This window comes from Monodelphis domestica, chromosome 1, assembly GCF_027887165.1.
Source record: "Monodelphis domestica isolate mMonDom1 chromosome 1, mMonDom1.pri, whole genome shotgun sequence".
In the NCBI taxonomy this organism is placed as follows: domain Eukaryota; kingdom Metazoa; phylum Chordata; class Mammalia; order Didelphimorphia; family Didelphidae; genus Monodelphis; species Monodelphis domestica.
The window spans coordinates 33,144,765-33,161,484 of record NC_077227.1 but is presented as its reverse complement, the minus strand read 5'-3'; the positions used below and the strand labels follow the sequence as shown (position 1 = coordinate 33,161,484).

At 41.9% G+C, this 16,720-nt stretch overlaps 1 protein-coding gene across 6 annotated transcripts in view; it reads right to left on the bottom strand.

The window, feature by feature from the left end:
* The window catches only part of LINGO1 (leucine rich repeat and Ig domain containing 1), a 515,479-nt gene that overhangs the window by 265,947 nt on the left and 232,812 nt on the right, over nucleotides 1-16,720 (bottom strand). The gene's annotated exons all lie outside the window — the stretch shown is intronic.

Here is a 16,720-nt window from a genome sequence, read left to right as displayed (position 1 = left end):
CAATACGTCTTAGCACAGTGACTGGCATTAGAAGGTGATGGTTGTGAGTGTTTAGTCATATCTGATTCTTTGTGACCCCATGGCCCATAGCATGCCAAGACCTTCTCCCAAAGCCTGGCCAAGTTGATGTTCATTGCTTCCATGACTACCTATTCAATTCATTCTCTGTCATCCTCTTCCCCTTTTGCTTTCACTTTTCCCAACATCAGGGTCTTTTCTAATAATTCCTGAACTCATGTGGCTCATTATTTAAGCTTCAGCTTCAGTATTTGTCCTTCCAATGAATAGTCTGAATTTTAAGTATTGACTAATTTGATCTCATTGCTGTCCAAGGGACTCTCAAAAATCTTCTCCAGTACCAAATTCATGTCAATTATGTATTACTCAGCTTTCCTTATAATCCAACTCTCACAGTTATACATTATTACTGCAAAAACCATAGCTTTGATCATATGGACCTTTGTTGGTAAGGTAATGTCTCTATTTTTAGTATGCTATCCATATTTGCCATAGCTTTCTTTCCAAGAAGCAAGCATCTTTTAATTTCATGGCTGCAGTCACTATCTGCAGTGATCTTTGAGTCCAAAAATACAAAATCTGATACTTCTCTCTCTATTTGCCAGGAAGTGGTGGGATCAGTTGCTATGATCTTAGTTGGTTTTTTCATGTTAAGTTTCAAGCCAGCTTTTACACAGCTCTTTCATTCTCATCAAGAAGCTTTTTAATTCTTTACTTTTTGCCATCAGAGTGGTATCATCTGGCTATCTGAGATTGTTGATATTTCTCCTGGAAACATTAATTTCACCTTTTGATTCATCCAGTTTGGAATTTTACATGATTGCTCTACAGATAAATTAAATAAATAAAGATAACAATATGTATCTTTGTTGTAATTGTTTCCCTAATTTAACCAATCAACTGTTCCATTTTTGGTTTTAACTGTTGCTTCTTGGCCTGTATACAGTTTCCTCAGGAGACAAGTAAGAAAATCTGGCACTCTCATCTCTTTAAGAACTTGTCATGTTTTGTTGAAATCTGCATAGGAGCTTGAGTGTATTCAATGAAGTAGAAATAGATGTGTTTTTTTTTTCTTTTTCTGGAACTCCCTTGCTTTCTTCACAATTTAGGAAAAGTCGGCAATTTGGTCTCTAGTTCCTCTGCCTCTTCAAAAATGACCCTACACTTTGGGTAATTCTTAGTTCACATATCAATGGAGTCTAGCTTGCAGAACCACAAGTATAATCTTGCTGTCATGTGAAATGAGTACAATTGTTTGGTAATTTGACCATTCTTTAGTATTGTCCTTTTTTAGGATCTGATCAATCCAGTAGACCCTATTGAGTTTTCCAAATTTGTTGGTATATTGAGTCCAGCACCTTACAGCATCATCTTTTAGGATTTTAACTAATAGTATGTGATTAATAAATTTCATTGATTAAGATGTGAAGATAATGCTGTAGAGATTGTAGTTGAGGCTATGAGGGGATATATATGTATGTATGTATGTATGTATATATATATATATATATATATATATATATATATACACACACACACACACACAGGGAGAGAGAGACAGACAGAGAAGATGGGAGAAAGGGAGAGAGGAAGAAGGGAGGAAGGGAAGGAGGGAAAGAACACTTAAGGGTTCATAAAGAGGATCAAGATTCATTTAAAGAGACCAAGACTCAAAGGTCAAAGAAAACCTAGAACAGAGGTACCTGTAAAGCTGTATAAGGTAAGAGTATCATGCAAGGGAAGTTGGTGACAGTACCCCAAACCACTGAGAGGTCAGGAGGATAGAGACTGAAAAATTCCATTTGATTTTGTGATTAAGAGGTAACTGGAGACCTCTGAGAGAGCCATTTCATGGGAGTAGTTAGGGCACAAGCCAGAAGCTTTTAAAGACTTTGGAGAGAATAGGTAGTGAGGGAGCAGAGGAATGACAGGTGAGCAGTGGGATTTGAAGGTGGAGTTGAATGTCCTCAATTTTCTCAGTGTAATAGGCAACTGAGTCATTTGCTCTAAGCATGGAGGTTTGGGGTTCAGTGAGAAGGTCTTGAAAAGAAAGGAGAATGCTTAGAACAGTTGCTGTGGGGGATGAATTAGAAAGAGCAGAACAAAATGATTGTCAAATAGGACTGCGAGTCTCCCTGAGGCATTTTCATCAATAACTTGGGTGAAGGCATAGGTGGCAGGCTCATCAAATTTGTGGATGACACAAAATTGGGAAGGATGGTGAACATACTGACTGACAGAATAGGGATTCAAAGAGATGCCAACAGGCTAGAAGGAAGGGTTGAATGTTATCAAATGAAAGCGGGGGAGGGCCAACCCTTTGGTTCCAAAAATAACATTTTCTAGCACAGGATTGGGAGATTTGCCTAGACAGTTGTTCCTGTGAAAAAGACCTGAGGGGCTCAGTGGACTACAAGCTCAATGAGTCAACAGTGTGATGAAGAAGGCAAAAATACTAACACAATCTTAGGTTGTATTAAGAGAAATGCAAAGTCCAGAATCAGGGAAGAGAAGCTCACTGTGTATTCTGCGCTGATCAGACTCTGTCCACCGTCAGTTTTGGGCACCCTGTTTTAGGCCAACTGTGAACATTCAGAAGGAGCTGATGAGGATGGAGAGAGGACTGGAATCCATGCCACATAGAAAGCAGTTGTAGGAAGGAACTATATGTGTTCCATCCGGAAAAGACTGGGCTGGGAATGGCATTGATCCTCTCCTTAAGGATCTAATGAGAAATACTGCAAAAAAGGGCACAACTAGGAGCAACATGTAGAAAAAGTATGTGTATATGTATGTATGCATACTTTGATATACATTTGTGTGTCTATATATACTTACATATATTTAAATATATTTAATCAACATTAAATATATTTAATTATATAATATATATTTCATTTATATTAAATATATATTTAAATATATTATATTTAGTAATATAGTTAAATAAATTTATAGTTTTTAAAGTGCATTAGATATGCTTTTAAGTCTATATAAATTATATATGTTCATATATATATACATATGTATATGTAGACATATACATATTATGATTAGGTATTTGTATCCTATGTCTCATTTGCCCAGAACTGTTTGTATGTTGTCTCTCCCATTAAACTAAGAGCTCCTTGAAGGCAGGGATTGTCTTTTGCCTTTTTTTTTAATATCTTTAGCACTTAGCATGACACTTGGAACATAGTAGGTGCTTAATAACTATGTGTCAGCTGACTGACTCCCAACAATGAGTGCTCTCCCAAAGCAGAATGGGCTGCCTCAAGAAGCAGTGAGTTCCTCATCACCAGTAGAAGCTGGTTAGCCATGACTGATAAAGCTTAGAAAGGGTCCCTGGCCTGGAATGGTTTTGCTCACTTGTCTGTTCCCAGAGTCCTCTTCTTGCTAGGAGATTCTGTGATTCTGAGATTATCGGACCTCTCAGGTCCCTTCCAACCCCAAACTAGTTTAGGTGAGGAACCTCAATGTATATAAAGCAATACACGAAAAGATGATTAATACCAGACATACCCTGACTCTGGCTGAGAGACAGTACTCCTGACCAAATAAATGCCTGGGTTCTGGGTCCAACTTCAGTGTCCTATGAATTTGGGTATCACCAAGCTGTTGCCAGGTCCTTCATTCCCTTAACACTTAATACAATCTCTTGTTTAGTTTGACTCTGTGTAGACATGGTGGGTTTGTTCGTTCACTAATTCAATGAACAACTATTAATCTAGGCAACGAGCATACAATGACAAAAATGAAATTGTCCCTGTCCCCTGCCCCCAAGAAACTCATGTTCTACTAGAGGATCTGTCTGTCCTTGGAAGCTGGGTTCCCACAAATCCACCGTTGCTCAGTTTCTGATGAATGAGGTTGATCACAGATTTAGATCTAGAAAGAACCTTAAAGGTCGGAGGATCATAGCTCTGGAAAGTGGTGTTAGGGTCACTAGACTAGGAGTTTGAAGACTGAACTTGGAATCCTTGACCTGTTTTCTCACTTCTCAAATGAAGAAAATAGCTTTTGCCCCTCTCTACCTCAGAGGGATGTTGTGAGAATCAAGTGAGGTAAAACAAGAGCATGAGCTTGTGAAAAAGTAGAAGGAACTCAACAAACATGGGGAGGATTGGAAGACTGGTGAGAAAATCCTAATGGACTGGCTTCACACACTTCCTAGCTGTGTGACCCTGGGCAAGTCACTTAACCCCCACTGTCTAGCCCCTACCACTCTTCTGCTTTGGAACCAATATGGGACTTGGAACTAAGATGTAAGGTAAGGGTTTAAAAAAAAGAAATCTGATTAGAGAACAAGAGGGTGAACTACAAGTTCTTTGGTAAGACTGAACACTTAGGATAAGCTTTCTGGGGGGTAAAGCAGGACATGAGTCGTTGTCCAGCACTGAGGCACAGTGCGACACTGCTCCTGTCTCTGCCTCCTACTCTCTCTGCCACCTTAAGCAAGTCATTAATTTCCCCATGTCTTGGCTTTCTCATTCTTAGGAAACAACAAGAGGCAGTATGATGGAGCACTAGGATTCTTGACCTGAAAACTTAAATTCGAAAAATATCTTGATAAATGGATGTCAATACAATTTGTTTCCCTTGTAATCTTATTGGTTTTATTTTTATGCATTTAAAAACCTGAATCTGTGAGCTTCACCAGAGAGCTAAAGGGGTCCATGAGATACAAATGGTCAAGGACCCCAGCTCTGACAGATAAACATGGGGCCAGGAGGACCAGGCTATAAACCTAGCCTCAGACACTTACTAGCTGTGTGACTCTGCCCAAGTGACTTAACCACTCTGGGCCCCAGATGTCTCATCATTAAAAGACAGGATTGGGCTTGATGGCTCCTGAGGTCCCTCCCAGACCTAAATCAATAAAGCATATCTTTTCTGGAATATTTCTGAAGATTCAAAGGGAAATTTTATATGCACTGCTGGCCTACTCCAATATCACATCCAACTCCTTTGTTCTACTCACATAATCAGCATTTTGGTCCTTGTACCATCAGGCTCCCTGGCCTGTCTTGCCCCATTCTAATCCATCCTCCAGAGTCATTTCCCTTATGTTCAGATCTTATCATACCATTCCCCTACTGTTGTAAGGAAAAGTAGTGACATTTTGCAAGGAAGTGGCATGAGACCAACAGGAAGATTCTAGAACTTTGGAAAAGGTTTAGGCTGGGAGGAAGATAGTTGGGGTCTCTGGAAAAATCTCTGGAGGTGTCAGTTGCAGTTTTCTTGCAGTCTATCCTTTCCCTGATTTCCTGTTTTGCTATTTAACATCGAGGCTATCCCTGGTGAACCTGGTCCAGCTAACAAGACTGTGAGATCAAGTCTGAATCCTTTTGGATCTAAGACCTTCCTTGGCCTTAGCAAATCCTCACACAGACCCTTTTCCTTGATTCTATCAAAGGAGGGCATAGTTGAGGTTTAGTTAAGATTAGGGATTGTAGATTTGGGTAAAGGAGAAGTAGAGTAGAGAATTCTCTAAGAAGAAATCCCTTTGCAGGGATTATTAGATCTGGTGGGGATAGATAGATTAAAATTAGGTTAGATAATCCCAAATCCCCTTCCCACCTTTCCCTTATGTATTAAATCCAAACTGGCCAGTGTTAATATATTTTGTCTGTGTTTATTAGCTCAGGGTCTGGCTCTGCCGGCCCTGAGCTTGGTGACCCTTTCCAAACCAGATTACTGGCCCTAATTGTCATACCTGAACCTAACACTTAACCCAGTTAAGTCAGATAATATATATAAGCAGTAATTTAGTTATTTCACTACACAGTAAACTCCAGAGAATTTCTATTGCCTCTAACATAAAATAGAAAGCTTATCCCAACCTGGCCCCTTTGGCTCATTCAAGCCTCATTGCACATGGCTCCCCTTTACCACTCAGTGACTGGTCTTCTTGCTCTTTCTTGCACCCAACATTCCAGCTCCCTTTGCACAGGTCCTCTTCTATCTAGGACTGGAATCGGACTCTCTTCTCCCCTTTTACAATCTCTAATTTTCCTCTAAGCTCACTCCAAGTGCCACATTCTTCATGAGGCCTTTATGATTCTCTCAGCAGCTAGTGTCTTGCACCACCTCCATGATAATTTGTACTTATTTTGTGTACGTTTTGTATAAATATTCATCAATAAACCTGCATTCATTTATGGAATTTGCTCTATGCCAAGCATTGAGACAATTTCTGGGGATGAAAAAAGGGCAAAAACAGGGCCTGCCCTCAAGGAGCTTCCATGCCCATGAGGAAGACAACACATCTGTAAATAAATATATGGAAGATCCAGAGAAGATGGAAGGTAGCTTTAGAGGGGAAGGCTATATATGGATGCTTGAGGCTGAGATAAGTACATATTGTCTCCCTTGATAAATTGCAAGTCACTGAGGGCAGGATTTGTTTGTATCTTCAGCTTCTAGTGCTAGGCACTTAGTAGGTGCTTAATAAATTCTAGAGGTTGATTGGTCCTTGTGGAGTATTTTATGTAGTGGGGTATAGAAAGGGCTTTCAGTAGGAAGATTCCTGATTAGTGTTCGAGATCCAGTTCTGCCACATCCTAGAAGGGTGGTCTCAGGCAAATCCCTTAATCTGTCTGGGTCCTCATTTTCCCCACCTGAAAAATGTCTAGATAAGATTATACGATTTCCAGGACCCTTTTCTCTTCCAAAGATCTATGATTCTACTGTTCTGTGCTTCCAGAAAAGACATCACAATATGTCCAGGGCAGAAAAGGAAATCCCAGGAACCTTCACCAGCACCAGCACCTTTTCTCCCAAACTCCCAGACAAAGACTAAAGGTACGGCTCACAGACCTGCAAAGAAGCTCTCCTAAAATATCTGGTGTGCGTGTGTGTGTGTGTGTGTGTGTGTGTGTGTGTGTGTGTGTGTGTGCGTAGACCATACACATCTATAAATACACACATACTTTTCCCTTCAAACAATAACTGATAAACAGATGACTCTGCTATATTAAAATTTTCCAGTATTTTGGCTATGAGCTGCTTCCGGCGGTAAAAGTTAGCTATTTTATAGCCGCGAGAAGACATCAGCCATAACATGCTAAAATTATAACCCAGCAGAGTCATCTGTTTAAATACCCTGGAAACTGGGCACCCAGTGCTTCTCTTGCTTTTCTATTTGGCTGCCATACTCCGTAACCATAGTCTGTCACATCAGGGGATATGGAAGGATCCATCCCGAAGAGCTCTCCGATCGAAGAATCATAGACTGAGATCCAGAAGGATCCCGAGATCAGCTAGTCCAAAACTCATCATTCTGTAAATAAGGAAACTGAGAAGCAGGGAGGCATAAGTCACTGAAAGGGACAATCACAGCCTGGAATTTGAATCTCGGTCCTCTCACTCACAGTGATTATAAGAGTTTGCATTCATATAGAATGCAGAGGGCTTTATAAACATTATCTTATTTGATCCTCATTACAACAGTCCTTCCCGTGAGGGAGGTGCTATTTTATCCCCATTTTATAGGTGTGAGAATTGATGCTGAAGCAGGTCAAGTCACAGAGCTAGTATCTGCGGTAAAATTCAAACTTGGGACTTCAGGACTCCAAACATTCACGAGCTTCCAAGTTGCCAGTGTTCTGTCCATAGTATGGCTCTGCTTCCCATGTTCTGGTCACCACGTCCTCCTTGTCCTCAGCCCAGGAAATGTTGCTGTTGATCCCAGGGATGCCTCCTTTACCAATTTCTAATGCCTTCTTGTCCCAGAGGAGCCTCAAGGGGAAGTCTTGTGCCTTCCGACAGAGCCTGTTCTTAATTCTGTTTGGTGCCCTGGCCGTCTGCATCTGACCCCTAATTACCTTTTGTCCTCTATCACCAAACCAAACCTAGACACACAAGTTAAACATTTACCCTCCTCACCCCCTTCTTCCCTTCCCACATGCTTCAGACCACAAGAGTGCATTTTCTAGGGGTTTATCCACAAAATGCAAGAAATTGCATAGATTCTGAGATGATGTACCAGGGGGGAGGTCATTAGAAGTGTATCTAAGAGACAGCCAGATGGTTCAGTAGATTGAGAGCCAGGCCTAGAGATGAGAGGTCATGGGTTCAAATCTGACTTGAGATACTTCTCAGCTGGGTGACCATGGGTAAGTCACTTGACCCCCATTGCCTAGCCCTTATAGCTCTTCTGCATTGGAACCAATACACAGTATCCATTCTAAGACAGAAGGTGAGGGTTTTTTAAAAGAGAATCTAAGAAAAGCCTGCCCCATCCCATACTGGAGGAGAACAGAGCTTGTTGACCTGGTCGTTCTTCAAAGCTCTCTAAAGCCAGCTCAGAGCCTTGATCCTTAATTCATTTCTTCACCCTAGGCTGTCAGTCAACAAACAGTCTTCTATTAGTGCTTCCTATGTGCCAGACACTATGTTAAATGGTGTGGAAACAAAGAAAGCCAAAAGATAGTCCCTGTCCTCAAAGAGCTCACAATCTAATCTGTAAACAACTAGGTACAAGCAGGCTAAATTAAAAATAAATGGGATATAATCAATGAGGGGAAGGTATAAGAAATAAGAGGGACTGGGAAAGGTTTCCTGGAGAAGGTGAGATCTTGAAAGAAGTCAAAGAAACCAGGCAGCAGAGATAAGGAGGAAAAGCATTTCATGTATGAAGAACAGCCAATGAAAATACCTGGAGGGGGTAATATAATGTCTTGTTCAAGGGAAAGCAAGTAGCCAGGTCTTTGGACTGAAGAGTATATGGCAGGAGGGTGCAAGGGGGAAGAAAATGGGAAATAAGAAGGCGATGGGTTATGAAGGGCTTTCAATTGTTAACAGAGGATTTTTATTTGGTCCTAGGGGTAACAGAGAGCCCCTGGAGCATCCTGAGTGGGGTATCTACTCCCCTACTTAGGCTTATACTTTAGGGAAAAGCTGAGTGATGGCAAAGTGGAGGATAGATAGACTGTTGTGTGGAGAGACATGGCATGTAGACCAACTGGCAGGCTACTGCAATAGCTGAAGCATGAGGAGATAAGGGTCTGTACCACAGTCATGGCCGTATTAGAAGAGAGAAGGGGGAATATTGGAGAGATGTTACAAAGGCAAAATCCACAGGTCTTGGAAGTGGAATGGATGTGGGTGTGGGAGAGTAAGAGTTGATAATGATATCCAGGTTGTAAGCTTGGGGGGCTGAGTGGATGGTGGTACCTCAGTTTCTCTACACATAAAATAAGAAGGTTGTTGTTGATGAAGAAGTTGATAGCTAGCTGATATTCACATAGTACTCCAAAGTTTGCCAAAGGGGCAGCAAGGTGGTTCAGTGGATAGAGAGCCAGTCCTGAAGATGAGAGATCCTGGGTTCAAATCTGACCCTAGATACTTCCTACTTGGGTGACCCTGGGTCATTGCCTAGCCCTTACTGCTCTTCCAACTTGGAACCAGTGCTTAGTACTGATTCTAAGGCAGAAAGTAAAAGTTTTATGAAAAATTTAAAAAGAAAGTTTGCCAAACATTTTGCCTTCACTATCTCCTTTGAGTCTCCCAAAAGTCCTGTGAAGAAGAACTAGACATTTTATTTCATTGATAGGAAGAATTTCCTCCTCCTACCAATGCCAATCAACATACACTCTCACTGCGTTCCTTGCCACTTTGAGTGGTTAAGTGACTTGCCCTATAACCTCCCTAATAATACCTAACATTGCAACAGTGCATTAAGATTACAAAGTGTTTTAAAATATTAATTCCTTTGATCCTCACAGCTGCCCTGGACGGTGGATACTATCATTTCTCCATTGTGTAGATAAGAAACGGAGACAAACAAGGGTTAAGGGAATTGCCCAAGGTCACCTAGCTAATAAGTGTCTGAGGTAGAATTTGAAATCAGATCTTCCTGCCTCTGGGTTCAGTGCTCTATCCTAAGACTTCCTGGCTTCAGGTTCTGGCTTTCTATCTGCTATATCATTCTGCCTCTCTTAAAAAATATTCATAGTGGCTTTATTTATAATGGTAGAAACAAATAGAAACAGCCTATATCTCTAATGTTTCGAAAATGGCTAAATAAATTGTGGTATGTGAATGTAATTTTTTTATTGGATGCATCATTTCATTAGTATGGGGACTCCCAGGGAGAGCCTTCTTCTACCAAGGCAGATCTGCAGTTTCTCTGGGACTTAGAGTCTTAGAACAATTGCCTGGGGCACTGAGGGGTTCAGTAATTTGCTTGGGGTCACACAGCTAAGATTTGTCAGAGGTGAGACTGGAAACATGGCCTTCCTGACTTCCAGGCTCACTCTCTATCTAATCAATTTGGGAGGAATTACAATCAAATGAACGCCATCCTTGCTTCAGGAAAGGATGTGTCAAGCAATTCCTCTAAGGCTCCCTGTAATTCTGCAAATCAAAATGTCTCTCCCTGACCATTCCTTTGCATGTTGTCTTTCTGTGTTAAGATATAGATTTTCTGTGCTTTTGAATGGGTACCTCCATGTTTAGCATCATGCTTGACCCAGAGTAAAAGCTATTTCATTCATTCATTGTACCCACTCTCTACTATACTACATCGCCTCAATTTTATAAATTGGAAAATTGAGGCTTGAAGAGGTTGATCTATTGGCCTAGGATTACAAAACTAGCATCTGACCTAGGATTCAGTCTTGTCTTCCTAACTCCAAGTCCAGTAGTAGCCATTACATGAGAGTGTCTCACATTAAGGAGTCTTAATTAAGGATAATTAAGGATATTTCACATTCTAAAACCCCCCACTTCTCTGAGATTATTCAGCTTTCTATAGTCCCTCCATGTTCTGTCCCAGAAAATGTTGAGGATCTCCCCAATTTGACTGATTGGATTCACCCTAAGGAATATGTTCTGGTTCCCTTCATTGGTCTATACCAGTGATGGCCAACCTTTTAGACATCATGTGCCATGCTCTGTCCCCCAGACTTCATGCTGTGCCCAGCCCCCTCAGAGACTGTGTCCCCCCCCATATTACCCAAAAAGGGATGGGGGAAAGTGAGGGAGTAGCGTCAGTGGCTCAGCTCAGGGAAAGGAGAAAGCATTTCCATTGGGCTACAGAGCAGTGGGGGAGGGGAGAAGGGAAGGGGAGTGGCCCAAGCACTCCACTCAGGGGACAGAGAAAGTGCTTCCATTGGACTGCTAGGCAGAAGGGAGGGGAGTCAAGGTGGAGAGAGGTAAGGGACCAACTCTACCCAAATCCCTCTGCCTTTCTAGTAACTAACTCTGGTGGGCAATGATGCCCATGCCCACAGAGAGGTCTCTGTGTGCAATCTTTGGCACATGTGCCATAGGTTCACCATCATAGGTCTATACTATAACTGCAGGATACTCCTCAAGTCAATCAAGAGATCCTAAGCATTGTACACATGGGGATTTGGGGGGGGGGTATTTTAGTCATATTCCTCCCTTATTATTGCCTGCTATTGTTCACTTCCTTCTGATCCAAGAAAGACAAGAAATTAACATTCCTATAGTGTTTTCATCAGTTCAGAAACAAATACAAGATCCCTCAGGCAGGAGAGAGGAAAAAACCAGATTATCATAGAAGGAGTAGAGATTGGTGAGCTAAGGGAAGAGTTCAGTAACCATCATCAGAGTATGCACAGGTCACTTGGGCCAACCACCTCATTTTACAGAGGAGGGGACAGAGATTCAGGGGGTGAGGTCACTTGCCCAAAGCCACACAGCTGATTTCATACTTCCCTTGGCACTATGACCACAGGTCATACAGAAAATCAATAAATTGCTGGTTACTTTTTTCTCAACACTGCTCAGCTATATTCTGTGGGTTAGAAGACATGACCCTTGCCCACAAGGAGCTTATTACCAGCTCCACATCCATCCATCTATCCATCAATCACGCAGCATATAGTAAGTGCTTACTAGGTGCCATACATCATGTTGGATTCTGGGGATATAAAGACAAAAATGAAACAATCCAGGGGGCAGTTGGGTGGCTCAATGAATAGAAAGCCAGGCTAAAAGGTGGAAGGTCCTGGGTTCAAATCTACCTCAGACACACATCCCAGCTGTGTGACCCTAAGCAGGTCACTTAACCCCACATTGTCTGACCCTTACCACTCTTCTGCCTTGGAACCAATGCACAGTGTTGATTCTAAGACAGAAAGAGAGGGTTTTAAAATCATGAAACAATATTTGCCCTTGAGAGCATTCTATTGTAGGAATACCACATATGTGTGAAAAACGACACAAACAATAGATAAAAATGAAGATAAAGTATGGGGGGGGGGTCATGACCAGATTATTCACAATCCAAGCAGTGTGTGCTAAGCATCAAAAATGGCTACACATGGCAAGGTCTGTTCAAGCTCGGAAAAGGATTGGTCACTGGGCTAGACAGTCAAGAAAAACCTTCCCAGCTGAGGTGAGTCTTGAGTATAGACAGAATTTGGCAGGTAAAAAGGAAAGGGGAAAGTATATAACAGGGGAGCTTGGCCTGGACAAAAGTTTAGAGGCAGGAAAGCACAAAGTATATTCAATTCAACAACCATTTGTAAAATGCCTACCGTATGGTATTTTGGTAGGCAATGGGCGTACAAAGTCTCTCCAGAACAGTCCCTGGCCTCAAAACAGACCTTCTATATTCTACTGGTGAGATTAAAAGATATAAAACAAACAAATAAATACATAGCATATGCAAAATATCAAGATTGAGAAAGTACTCCCATCTGGGGGCATCAGGAAAGCCTTGAGCCTAGGACGTGGTTTTGGATGTGTTGAGAATGAAGCAAAGGATTCTCAGAGCAAAGAGCACATTCTAGACACAAGAGCATGAGCAAAGGCAAGGAGGCAAGAGATGGTGTGGCTAGCAAGCCAGTCTCACTGGCTTAATAAATGCTTGTTGTCATTCAATAGAGAGTAGGCTAAAGAATTATATGAAAAAATATAGAAAACACAGAAGTGAATCAAATTGCAGAGGATTTTTAAATGCTAAACTGAGGATTTTCCATTTTATTCTAGAGGTAATAGGGAGCCATTTAAGATTCTAGAGAGGGTCTTGTCATGCAGTGATGAGAAACTATACAGTAACTTTAATAAGTGCTTTGCTACTACAGTTATGCAGACCTAACAAAAGAATCACCTTCCTCAAGGAATTATTGTTCATATTAATCTGGAATTGAGTATCTATGAAAGGGAGGAGGAGATGATGAGTATGGAAAGATTGGTGTGATGCTAAACCATGGAGGACATTGAATGCCAGGCTAAGGAGCTCACACTTTATACTATAGACCACACAGAACTATTGAAAGTTCTTGAGCAGGAGAGTCTTATAAATTAAGCTGCATGCCATTGGAAGCTCTGGCAGTAGCTGTATGATCAATAGAAGGAGGGAGAAAATGAAGGCAAGGAGATTATTTAGGATGCAAGAGAGCTTAAGGGCTTGAGCAGCAATGCCAGTGGGTGTAGAATGCCTCGTTTTAGCCTGCTGGCTTCTTTCCCATATCAGCTAAAATTCTACCTTCTGGAAGAAACTTTTATCAATGCCCCTTCATGCTAGTGCCTTCCCCTAGGATTTCCTTCCATTTCCACTCCATATATCTTGTATATGCATGGTTGTTTACACATTGTCTTCTCCATTAGAGTGTGAGCTGCTTGAGAAAAAGGGACTGTCTTTTGTCTTTCTTTGAATCCCCAGAGCTGAGCATAGCACTTGCCTTATAGTTGGAGGAAAGGAAAGAGAGTAAGCATTTAATGGCTCCTACTATGTGCCAGTGGGTGCCAAGCGTTTCTATAAGTGTTAAATCATTTGATCCTCACAACACCTTGAGGTGAGTGCCATTATTATCCCTATTTTTACAGCTGAGGAAATTGAGGCAGAGAAGTGAAATGACTTGCCCAAGGCCACCCAGCTAGTAAATTTCTGAGGCTAGATTTGAGCACAGGTCTTCCTGACCCCAGACTCAGCAGTCTACCCATTGTGCCACCAGTTGCCCAAATAATATTACATGAATACTATTATAATGCCAATAGGCATTTAAGATATGTTTCTCAGTGGAAAGCATAAACATTAATGGTTAAACCTGGCACATGAGAGCAAAGGAAGAATCAACTGTGCCTGTAGAGGGAAGGAGTAATGGCAACTAGAGTTCTTTGAAACGGTGAGAAGGCATTGGGTCAGAGGATGTGGCTTTGAACTGTGGCTCTGCCACCTACTTGAAAATGGATCTGGGCAGTCCCTTCTACTTTCTACCCCTCAGTATTCACGTTTATAAATGTAGAAGGTTGGATTAAATGACTCCTAAAGTTTCTTCTAGTTCAAAATCCTATAAAATGATAAGATATTGACAGCATAGTCAATGCACCAAACTTCCATCCAAAGAGATTCTGTGCTGGCTACTTCTCTACAGAGAGATGTCCTTTGATAATGATGAATCTCCCTTGGAAACACAGTGGATTAGAAGGGGTTCAAGGTCACAATCAATAATCTCTAAGGCTGGCACTATAACCTAACTCTTGTGAGTCATCAGGGCAGGCCAGACTCCCCATAGTTTCCTGCCTCTATCTCTTTGCTCAATTCCATTCTCCCAGGCTAGAGTGTCCTCTATTCATCTCTTCAGCTCAAAGAAACAGACATTTATTAAGTACTTGCCCAGTGCCAAGTACTGTGCTTAGCACTGGGGATAGGAAACCCCTCAAAATGCAGTTCCTTTCCTCAAAGATCTGACATTCTAATGGTAGAGAGGCTAAATTGGAGGTAATCTCAGAGGGACTCGAATTCTAGGGGACCAGGAATGGCTTCTTTTTTTTAAAACTTTTACCTAGTGTCTTAATGGCAATACTAATTACTGATTGCAAGGCAGAAGAGAAGTAAGGGGTGGGCAGTTGGGGGTAAATGAATTGCTCAAGGTCACATAGATTATAAGTATCTGAGGCCAGATTGGAACCCAGGACCTCCCATCTTTAAGTCAGGCTCTCAATTCACTGAGATACATAGCTGTGGACAGAAAAGGCTTCTTAAAGATAGTTGAGTGGAGACTTGAAGGAAGTCAGTAGGTAGAAAGAAGAGACAGAATTCCTAGCATGAGGGGTCAGTCAGTGAAAATGTATGGAGTCAGAAATGAACTGTGCTGTGTAAGGATCAGCAAGGAGACCAGCATCACCAGTGGATAGAGTGCTAGCCTGGAGTTAAGAGAATCTGGGTTCAAATTTGGCCTCAGACATTTCCTAGCTGTGTGACCTTGGTCAAGTCACAGCCCTAATTGTCTAGCCTTTGCTCTCCTGTCTTAGAGTTGTTACTATGACAGAATGTAAGTTAAAGTTTAAAAAGGTTTTTTAAAAGTTAAGAAAAAGGAAGGGGTAACATGATCAGATCTGCCCTTTAGGAAGATTGCTTTGATCGCTGAGTGGAGGGGGGGGAGACTTGAGGCAGGGAGGCTCACCAAAAGACTATTACTATAGCCTAGGCTTAGGGTGATGAGGTTCTACATCAGGATGTTGGCAGTATTAGAAAAGAAAAGAGGTGTATATAGGAGAGATGTTAGAAGGTAAATTCAATAAGACTTGAGGGAGCATCTGGGTGACTCAGTGGATTGACAGTCAAGATTAGAGCCAGGAGGCCCTGGGTTCAAATCTGGACTCAGACATTTCCCAGCTGTGTGACCCTGGGCGAGTCACTTGACCCCCATTGCCTAACCCTTACCACTCTTCTGCCTTGGAATCAAGACACAATATTGATTCGAAGACTTGAAAACTCACGGTCTATGGATTGCACGTGGGACTGAAGAGCTGAAAATGGCATTTACAGGGAAGATGGTCGTACCCTCAACAATTACAGGGAATTTAGAAAGAGGGGATGGTTTAGTGGTTAAGACAATGAGGTCACTTTCAGACATGACGAGCTTAAGATGGCTAAAAGGCATCCAATTGGAGATGTCTATTAAAAAGTTAAAAATGTGAACCGAGAGGTCAGGAGAGAAGTCCGAGCTGGACAAAGTCATTTACCCTGAGATAATGATGATTGAACCCCTGGAAGCTGATGAGATCCCCAACAACACAGTGTACAGGGCTCGCTCAGGCCATAGCCATCTTCTCTCCCCCTTAGGCAGTGGGCATAATGGAAAGATTCCCAGAGCCACTAGTTTTAGATTCAAATGCTTCCTGCCACATCGCTGGGTGACCACAAGCAAGTCACTTGCCTGAATCTCGGGTCCCACGTCTTAAAAAAGGGGGCTAATAATACTTGCATTACCTACTTCAAGTGGTCATTGTGAGGAAAGTACTTTGTAAATTAAGGAGCTATAGAAATCGGAGTTATTACTATTTTATGACTTCAATTTTTAATGTCTCTGCACAGGGCTGAGGACACAGTAGCTGCTCAGGAAAATCACATTCTCTTGACTTAACATCTAGACTCCCATTAACCAAAGAGGGGCAGCTGACCTATCCTGGAGACACAACAATGGTTTCCACTGCAGACAAACACAGCAACAAAGCAGAGGAGAGCATTAACCTCTTCCCTCCAAAACACCATCCTCATCCCTCACCCCCATTTTTCCCACCAGGAATTGTGAGGACTGAATCTTTCACATCTGCACTTAAGCATGGGCAAGTTATTTACCCTTCCTTGGTCCTTGATTTCTTCATTTTTAAAAGTAAATGTGGAGGGGCAGCTCGGTGGCACAGTGGATAGAATGCCAGGCCTAGAGATGGGAGGTCCTAGGTTCAAATCTGGCCTCAGACACTTCCTAGCTGTGTG